The sequence below is a fragment of the Saccopteryx bilineata genome, chromosome 9 (genome assembly GCF_036850765.1).
Source record: "Saccopteryx bilineata isolate mSacBil1 chromosome 9, mSacBil1_pri_phased_curated, whole genome shotgun sequence".
NCBI classification, from domain to species: domain Eukaryota; kingdom Metazoa; phylum Chordata; class Mammalia; order Chiroptera; family Emballonuridae; genus Saccopteryx; species Saccopteryx bilineata.
In genome coordinates this window covers 24,524,717-24,535,305 of record NC_089498.1, presented here as the reverse complement: position 1 = coordinate 24,535,305, position 10,589 = coordinate 24,524,717, and the positions used below count along the sequence as shown (strand labels likewise).

The following is a 10,589-nucleotide window of genomic DNA, read 5'->3' as shown; positions in this document are numbered from 1 at the left end:
CTGTGATCCCATGCTCAAGTTGGCGACCTCATGCTCAAACTGGCAAGCCTGCACTCAAGCCGGATTAGCCTGAGCTCATGCCCGCGACCTCAGGGTTTCAAACTTGGGACCTCAGCATCGCAGGTCAACACTATACCTACTGCACCACCACTGGTCAGGCGAGATTTATTAATTTTTTAAAAAGATTTTATTTATTCATTTTAGAGAGGAGACAGAGAGAGACGGGGGCGGGGGGAGGTGGGGAATAGGAAGCATCAACTCCCATATGTGCCTTGACCAGGCAAGCCCAGGGTTTTGAACCAGCGACCTTAGCATTCCGGGTCAATGCTTTAGCCACTGTGCCACCACAGGTCTGGCGAGATTTATTAATTTTAATGATTTTGCCAAAGAACTAGCTTTGGTTCAGTGATTTCCTCCCTCTTGAGTAGAAGAGGAAGTCTCCACATCACCCTGTTTTTTAGGGTTTTTGTTTTGTTTTGTTTTCTTTACAAGGACAGAGAGAGAGTCAGAGAGAGGGATAGATAGGGACAGACAGACAAGAATGGAGAGAGATAAGAAGCATCAATCATCAGTTTTTCGTTGCGACAACTTAGTTGTTCATTGATTGCTTTCTCATATGTGCCTTGACCACGGGCCTTCAGCAGACCAAGTAACCCCTTGCTTGAGCCAGCGACCTTGGGTCCAAGCTTGTGAACTTTTGCTCAAGCCAGATGAGCCCGCGCTCAAGCTGACAACCTCAGGGTCTCGAACCTGGGTCCTCGGCATCCCAGTCCAACGCTCTATCCACTGCGCCATTGCTTGGTCAGGCCACATCACCCTGTTTTAATTCTCTGATTGGTGCTTTTTACTTTCTAACTTCTTGTAAGCTTTTGAAGAGAAAGAACTTGCCTGATTTCTTCATTACTATATCCACATCCTCTAGAACATGCCAGGTTTTTCCAAAAATTTTTATATACCTGGTGTTGAGTGATGAGCTGAACATAGGAGTATGTTTGTTAAAAGAAAAATCTTCCTCAGGTGATTTGATATGTGTCCCTCTTTCCCTAGAGAAAGTCATTGCTTTATCTATCATCTGGTAGGGAGAATGACTTACAAAACAGACACAACAAATATGAATGCGGGAAATCAGGGTGGATGTTTGAGCTGGACTCTGAATTATAGACAAAATACCGACTCATGGAAAGAGAATAGCCGCCAGCCCCAAAGAGGGCACTCATTTCCACAAATGAGGAAAGTGACAGAGGCAAGAAAAGGTGGGATGTTATTAAAAGTAATAAACCCAGTCGGTCTGCTCCTCTAATATGTGGGCAAGAGTTAGAGATACAGTTGCAAGGTGAATTGAGATCAATGGCAGAGAACATTGAATTCTGGAAGGAGTGTGGGTTGTGGTAAGCGAGCTTTAGGAAAAATGTTTAACTTGGCAATGGTGTGTAGGGAGTACTTAAATGGAAAGAGACTGACAGCGGGAAGGCTTCTAAACTGTTATAATTACACTGGTTTACTACAGACAAATGCAAATGAAGACTACATAATTCCTATCAGATGGGCAAGCAGGTTCTAAAGTTATCAGATTCTAATGTTTGGCTACATGCTCTGTTGACTGTCTTGTGTTACTGGTGGGAGAGCTGAAGGGCACTATCTCAGTGGAGAAGGATTTACCCCTTAACCCAGCAATTTCATTTTTAGGAATTTACCTGGAAGACACTCATCACCATATGAAAATAATGTGCATATGAATACTCATTCTGGAATATTTTGTAAATGCTAAATGCCAGTGATAATTTAAACATACACATGCAGGAAGGAAACTAGTTTAATAAACTATGTTATAGGCCCACAGTGGAATACAGTGTGTCTGTAAAGTCATGGTGCACTTTCGACCGGTCACAGGAAAGCAACAAAAGACGATAAAAATGTGAACTCTGCACCAAATAAAAGGAAAACCCTCCCAGTTTCTGTAGGATGATGTGGCAGCATGTGCGCATGCGCAGATGATGACGTAACACCGTGTATACAGAGGAGCAGCCCACAGCCATGCCAGTCAAGATGTGGACAGTACAGAGGAAAGTTCAGTGTGTTCTGTGGCTCACTAAATTCGAATCCGTGACCAAAGTGCAACGTGAATATCGGCGCATTTATAACGAAGTGCCACCACATAGGAATAACATTACTCGGTGGGATAAGCAATTGAAGGAAACCGGCAGTTTGGTGGAGAAACCCCGTTCTGGTAGGCCATCAGTCAGTGATGAATCTGTAGAGGCATAGCTACCTAAGGAGCCCTAAAAATCTGTGTGTGAGCCCACATCGAACTGTACTGAATAGGCATGAAACTGGGAGAGTTTTCCTTTTATTTGGTGCAGATTTTACATTTCTATCGTCTTTTTGTTGCTTTCCTATTATCAGTCAAAAATGCACCATAACTTTACTCACACACTGTACTTTGAAGCTGTATATAGAAAGAAATGAAGAAAATGAATTGATAGGAAGTGATTTCTAAGCTATGTTGTTAACTAGAAAAAGAAAGGTGCAGACATAAAGAAGTCTATATCAATGGATAAAGAAACTGTGGTATATATACAATGGAATATTACTTGACCATAAAAAGGGAAATCTTGCCATTTATGGCAACATAGGTGGACCTTGAAAGCTAAGTGATATAAACAGAGAAAGACAAATATGTATGATCTCACTTGTATGTAGAATATTATTTATTTATTTATTTATTTATTTACAGGGACAGAGAGAGAGTCAGAGAGAGGGATAGATAGGGACAGACAGACAGGAACGGAGAGAGATGAGAAGCATCAATCATCAGTTTTTCGTTATGACACCTTAGTTGTTCATTGATTGCTTTCTCATATGTGCCTTGACTATGGACCTTCAGCAGACTGAGGAACCTCTTGCTGGAGCCAGCGACCTTGGGTCCAAGCTGGTGAGCTTTGCTCAAGCCAGATGAGCCCGCGCTCAAGCTGGCAACCTCGGGGTCTCAAACCTGGGTCCTTCTGCATGCCAGTCCGACGCTCTATCCACTGCGCCACCTCTTGGTCAGGCTGTATGTAGAATCTTAAAAAAAAGAAAGAAAGAAAGAACTCACAGATACAGAGAACAGTTTGATGGTTGCCAGAGGTTGGGGGTGGGAAGGTGGGTGAAATGGGTGACACAGTGACTATAGCTAACAATGCAGTATTGTATATTTGAAGGTTGCTAAAAGCAGAGATCTGATCACCAGAAAAAAATTATAATTAGGTATAGTGGCAGATGTTAACTGAACTTATTGTGGAAATCATTTCACTATATATACAGACATCAAATCATTATGTTGTACACCTAAAACAAATACAATGTTATATGTCAGTTACATCTTAAAAAAAAAAAAAAAAAAGGTGGCCCTGGCCAGTTGGCTCAGCATAAAGCATCGGCCCAGCGTGTGGGAGTCTGGGGTTCAATTCCCGGCCAGGGCACACAGGAGAAGCACCCATCTGCTTCTCCACCCTTCCCCCTCTCCTTTCTCTCTGTCTTTCTCTTTACCTCCCACAGCCAAGGCTCCACTGGAGCAAAGTTGTCCTGGGCACTGAAGACGGCTCCATGGCCTCCACCTCAGGCGCTAGAATGGCTCTGATTACAGTGGAGCAACGCCCCAGAGGGGCCGAGCATTGTTCCCTGGTGGGCATGCTGGGTGGATCCCCGTTGGCGCATGGGGGAGTTTGTCTGTCTGCCTTTCCCCACCCCCCCACTTCTCACTTTGGAAAAATATAAATAAATAAATAAATAAATAAATATGTATATGGGGCCAAAGGGAGTGTGTGGAGAAAATAGAAGGAAATATACCAAACTGTGAATAGTGACTACTTCTTGTCCAAGAGGTGAGATAGGGGGACCAGGCTGGGGACATGATGGCTGGGGAAAGTCCGGCCTGACTCACTCTAAACCCATCTATATTATATAACTCTCTTCTTTAGGTTTGGGTCAGGCTTACTGAGGTATAATATCCATACAGTAAAATTCACCTTGATTAAGTAAACAGTTCTATGAATTTTGACAAATACTGTATATACAGTCATGTTACCACCACCAAAATCAAAATATAGAATATTATCTTTGTCCCCAAAAAGGTCCCCCCTGCTCCTGGGTAGTCAGTCCTCTCCCTCACCCCCAGCCCTTGATCGGATTTTTGTCCTTTGCAGAACTTTTATATAGTTATAACACACCTGTGTACCACTTGTGTAAATAAATATGTTAATCTAAATAAGGTCATTTCCCCCCATCCCATTATCCACACATGCTTGTTTCAGAAAAATGAGTATGAAACATAAATGTGGAAATTGAAGGTATCTTCCAGTAACATTGGTGCCTATTCTTCCACATGTCTCAAATAGCCGAGCCAGGCATCTCTGCCACGCTTCCCTAATATGTGTGCCTCCTCCTTTCCAAACTGACACACAGACTTTACTTTGCCCTAGTCACTAACTAGTTAAGCCAGCACCCTTTCTTGAATGAAATAACGTGAGGTTCCATGGTCCAAGTGAGTGATGTGAGGATCTGTACCCGAAAGGTGAAGGTGAGGTGAAGATGAGAGACATCTCAGGGATAGAACGAACACAACTCAGCGGCTGATTGTTTTGGGGAGTGTGGAAGAGGAGAAATAAAGGGGGTTCTGAGCTTCCTCTTTGGGTGTATGAATTTTCAGGATTTCACTGCCGATATAAGAGCAGCTGGTTTTTTTGAGTAAGATAAGGGTTTTGGGTTTGGTATGTTGGGCATGTAGGAGGCTCACGTGTGTTCAGAAATACCTCTCTGGACTCAAGAGAGGGTCAGAGATGGAGCTATGGATTCAGAATTCAACAACTTGAAGTGGTTGTTGATGTGAAGGAAGTGATACAGTCACCAAGGGAGAATATGGGAAAGAATGAGACAGAGGCCACCTCATGAAATAACTCTACCTCAGAGGTACTGGGGGAAAGATAACATGCCAATGGGGGAATAAAAAAAGGTGCCATAAAAGAGGCTGGCAAAGAATTAGTAGTGTGAAGGAAGGGGCCAGAATCTGCAGGGAGATTGTATTCAGCAGTGAGAATGGAGCGAGAGCTGCCATCATTAAGATGCCGGTGGACATATTTGCTTCTGTGCACTGGGGCCAGCTCAGGTCTTCAGCAAGTGAGTAGAGAGGACCCAACTCTATGAGGCCCAAGACTCCATGGCTCCAACTCCCCTAGCTCCTTTTTTTTTTTTTTTTTTTTCAATAAGAGAAAGAGAGTGTGAGAGAGGGAGAGAGGAAGGGAGATGAGAGGCATCAATTTGTAGTTGCATAACTTTAGTTGTTCATTGATTGCTTCTCATATGTGCCATGACCTGGGGGCTCAAGCCGAGCCAATGACCCCTTGCTCAAGCAAATGACTTTGGGCTCAAGCCAGTGACCCTGGGCTTCCAGCAACCTTTGGGCTCAAGCCAGCAATTCTGGAATCATGTTGATGAACCCGTGTTGAAGACGGGGACCCTGTGCTCAAACTGACAACCTCGGGGCTTCAAACCTGGGTCCTCAGTGTCCCCAAGTAGACACTCTATCCACTGCCCCCACCACCAGTCAGGCTCCCTTGTTCCTTTCCCATCTTTGATCTGGGGAGTGAGCGTGGGAACATGGAGGTGGGTGGTGTGGTTGGTACCATCATCTGGGTGACAAGTAGAAAAACACACACCAACTGTGTCCCAGCAAGTGTGTAGATGTCACAAGGATTGAATGGGGACCCTGACCCCTAAGCCAATACCCTGGGATTGTGAGAGAAATTTATACCAATCTTCTTTCCTTTTCTAAGTCTCCTAAGCACTCTCTGCCTGGAGGCCTTTTCTATTTAATTCCACTGAACGATCATTTCTTTTTGTTTTTCTTTCTTTATTTTTTTAGTGAGGGGAGGGGTGATAATGAGGCAGGCTCCCACATGTATCCCAACTTGGATTCATCTGGCAACCCCCATTTGGGGCCAATTCTAGAGTGCCAAGCTATTTTTAGTGCCTGAGGCAGGTGTGCTCGGACCAACTGAGCCATCCTCAGCACCCAGGGCTGATACTTGAACCAATGAAGCCACTGGCTGTGGGAGGAGAAGAGGGAGAGAAGAGAGATAAGGAGAGGGCAAGAAGCAAATGGTCGCTTCTCCTGTGTGCCCTGACTGGGGATTGAACCTGGGACATTCATATGCTGGGCTGATGCGCTATACATTGAGCCATGGGCCAGGGCCTGAACTATCATTTCTTTTTTTTTTTTTGCATTTTTCTGAAGCTGGAAACAGGGAGAGACAGTCAGACAGACTCCCGCATGCGCCCGACCGGGATCCACCCGGCACGCCCACCAGGGGCGACGCTCTGCCCACCAGGGGGTGATGCTCTGCCCATCCTGGGCGTTGCCATGTTGCGACCAGAGCCACTCTAGCGCCTGAGGCAGTGGCCACAGAGCCATCCCCAGCACCCGGGCCATTTTTGCTCCATTGGAGCCTTGGCTGCGGGAGGGGAAGAGAGAGACAGAGAGGAAGGTGCGGCGGAGGGGTGGAGAAGCAAATGGGCGCTTCTCCTGTGTGCCCTGGCCAGGAATCGAACCCGGGTCCTCTGCACGCTAGGCCAACGCTCTACCGCTGAGCCAACCGGCCAGGGCTATCATTTCTTTTTATTATTATTTTTTTTTTGTATTTTTCCGAAGTTAGAAGCAGGGAGGCAGTCAGACAGACTCCTGCATGTGCCGGGATCCACCCAGCATACCCACCAGGGGTGTTGCTCCGTTGTGGCCAGAGCCATTCTAGCACCTGAGGTGGAGGCCATGGAGCCATCCTCAACGCCCAGGCCAACTTTGCTCCAATGGAGCCTTGGCTGCAGGAGGGGAAGAGAGAGACAGAGAGGAAGGAGAGGAGGAAGGGTGGAAAAGCAGATAGGCACTTCTCCTGTGTGCCCTGACCAGGAGTCAAACCCAGGACTTCCACATGCCGGGCTGATGCTCTACCACTGAGCCAACAGGCCAGGGCCTGAACTGTCATTTCTTGATATATATATATATATATATATATATATATATATATATATATATGATACATTCCCTCTGCTCTCTGCACTTAGCACCATTGCACTTTAGCCAGTTTTTGTTTTTTGTTTTGTTTTGTTGTTGTTTTAGTGAGTTGCTTCACAAATACTCTTCAGCTTCACATGTTCTTTTTCCTTTGTGAGGAGCATGTGGATGTTATCTTCCCCTACTTTGCTATCCCACTCAGGAGCGTGTGGGTACTTGGCCAAGAGGAAGGCAATGAAAATTACCCTCTGTGCTGCCGTTTGGTCTAGTATCAAGCACAGAGGAGTTTCTCAATGACCCAATCACTCATGCCCATCCTACCTGTCCAGATGCACCCTGCCCAGGATATTTATTTAGATGTTATTCCACTCACCTTTGAATAACGCAGACCCAATGGTAGCAAGGCCAAATGATGACTCAGAACCCCAAAGCAAGTTATTGTCCTCGTAGATAATTGGTCCTTTTGTCCCGATTGCTTTACCTGAAATGGCCACACATAGACTTCTAGATTCAGTTGTGAGCAGCTAGCCTCCACTAAACCTGGCACTGGGCATCAGGTGATAAGCTGGCACTGAGGGAGGGACAGATGAACCTGCCCATAACCATATCCATCATCCTGACCATAGCATAATATTTCACCACCAGCAACTCCCATTACACACATGCATGGGACCGGGCAACTCACAAGGTGCTTTTTCATGTGTTCTCATTTGGGTTACATAACAGCCCTAAGGCAGCCAGGCCAGGGTTTTGTGTTTGTTTTTTTATCTCTTATTTTACATAGAAAGAAGACAAATATTCATAGCAGCTCTATTCACAATAGTCAAAAGATGGAAACAACTCAAAAGTCTATCAACTGATGAAGGAATAAAGAAAATGTGCTAGCCCTGGCCAGTTGGCTCAGTGGTAGGGGGTCAGCCTAGCGTGCGGAGGACCCAGGTTTGATTCCCGGCCAGGGCACACGGGAGAAGCGCCCATTTGCTTCTCCACCCCTCCGCCGCGCTTTCCTCTCTGTCTCTCTCTTCCCCTCCCGCAGCCAAGGCTCCATTGGAGCAAGGATGGCCCGGGCATTGGGGATGGCTCTGTGGCCTCTGCCTCAGGCGCTAGAGTGGCTCTGGTCGCAACATGGCGACGCCCAGGATGGGCAGAGCATCGCCCCCTGGTGGGCAGAGCATCGCCCCTGGTGGGCGTGCCGGGTGGATCCCGGTCGGGCGCATGCGGGAGTCTGTCTGACTGTCTCTCCCTGTTTCCAGCTTCAGAAAAATGAAAAAAAAAAAAAAAAAGAATAAAAAAAAAAAAAGAAAAAAGAAAATGTGCTATATCCACACAGTGGAATATTAATCAGCCTTCAAAAGGAATAAAATACTGCCTGACTGGTGGTGGCACTGTGAATAGATTATCCACCTGGGATGCTGAGGTCCCAGGTTTGAAACCGCGAGATCGCCGGCCTAAGCGTGGGCTCATCCAGCTTGAGTGTGGGGTTATTGACATGATCCTATGGTCATAGGCTTGAGCCCAAGGTCACTGGCTTGAGTAAGGGTTCACAGGCTCAGCTGGAGCACCCAAGTCAAGGCATGTATGGAAAGCAATCAGTGAACAACTAAAGTGCCGCAACTAGGAGTTGATGCTTCTCATCTCTCTCCCTTCCGGTCTTTTTCTCTCACTAAAAATAATAATATAATACCCTGGCCGGTTGGCTTAGTAGTAGAGCGTCGGCCTGGCGTGCAGAAGTCCTGGGTTTGATTCCCGCCCAGGGTACACAGAAGGGGCGCCCATCTGCTTCTCCACCCCTCCCCCTCTCCTTCCTCTCTGTCTCTCTCTTCCCCTCCTGCAGCCGAGGCTCCATTGGAGCAAGGATGACCCGGGCGCTGGGGATGACTCCTTGGCCTCTGCCCCGGGCGCTGGAGTGGCTCTGGTCGCGGCAGAGCGACTCCCTGGAGGGGCAGAGCATTGCCCCCTGGTGGGCGGAGCGTCGCCCCCTGGTGGGCGTGCCGGGTGGATCCCGGTCCGGTGCATGCGGGAGTCTGTCTGACTGTCTCTCCCCGTTTCTAGCTTCAGAAAAATACAAATAATAATAATAATAATAATAATATAATAATAGTAATTTTTTTAAAAGGGAATAAAATACTGATACGTGCTGCAACATGGAGGGACCTCAAAAATGGTACTAAGTAAAAAAAAAAAGCGAACACAAAAGGTCACATGTTTTATGATTCCATTTATATTAAATATTCAGAATAGACCAATCCATAGAGACAGAGAGCAGATCACTGGTCACCAGGGGCTGGGATAGAGATGGGGGTCAGAAGGGAACGGGGAGTGACTGCCCATGGCGGAGTTTCCTTTTGGGGTGATGAAAATGTTTTGTAGGCCCTGGCCGGTTGGCTCAGCGGTAGAGCGTCGGCCTAGCGTGCGGAGGACCCGGGTTCGATTCCCGGCCAGGGCACACAGGAGAAGCGCCCATTTGCTTCTCCACCCCTCCGCCACGCTTTCCTCTCTGTCTCTCTCTTCCCCTCCCGCAGCCAAGGCTCCATTGGAGCAAAGATGGCCCGGGCGCTGGGGATGGCTCTGTGGCCTCTGCCTCAGGCGCTAGAGTGGCTCTGGTCGCAATATGGCGACGCCCAGGATGGGCAGAGCATCGCCCCCTGGTGGGCAGAGCGTCGCCCCTGGTGGGCGTGCCAGGTGGATCCCGGTCGGGCGCATGCGGGAGTCTGTCTGACTGTCTCTCCCTGTTTCCAGCTTCAGAAAAATGGAAAAAAAAAAAAATGTTTTGTAGAGGTGATAGTTGTGCAACCTTGTGAAAGTACTAAATGCCACTGAATTGTACATGTCAAAATAATTTAAATGATACATTTTATGTTAAAACAAAAATAAACTTATAGATACAGACAACAGAATGGTGGTTACCAAGGCAATGAGGGTGGAAGGAGGGCTAATTGGGCAAAGGGGGTCAAATATATGGTAATGGAAAGAAACTAGACTTTTGGTAACTAGACTTTTGGTAGTGAGTACGCAATAGAATACACAGACATAGAATTATAATATTGTATACCTGAAATTTATATACTAGCCAATGTTACCTCAGTTTAGAAACAACTAGATGCTAGGGACACATTTATTCTTTTTAAGTGTTGAACCATGTGAATGCATGATTTATTCATATTACTTGTTTAATAATGAAACAAAAAAATAATCAAAAAAAAAAAAAAAGAAGAAACTCTTGTTCACTAACTTAAGAAATGTGCTCAAGTCACCAGCATCAATGTTAGGACCCACAGTAGATTTAGGACTTTGGACTCAAAAACCAATGCTTCCACTTCTGGTCATCTCAAATCTGATCTTTTTTCTATGAGTTTGAGCTTTCTTTAAGATTCCACATGTAAGTGAGATCAAGCAGCCAACAAACAAACAAAAACCCACAAAGAAATAATAAACAGTGCTTGCTTTGGCAACATATACACTAAAATTGGAATGATACAGAGGAAGACTAGCATGGCCCCCGCACAAGAATAACATGCAAATTCGCGGAGCCTTCCATATTATT

General features: G+C 46.2%; 1 non-coding gene across 1 annotated transcript; it reads left to right on the top strand.

Annotated features, from left to right (window-relative positions):
• The first annotated feature begins 10,481 nt into the window (after window positions 1-10,481).
• LOC136313766 (U6 spliceosomal RNA) lies at window positions 10,482-10,589 on the top strand. The gene has a single exon (XR_010727209.1). It is a non-coding gene; the product is annotated as a U6 spliceosomal RNA (small nuclear RNA).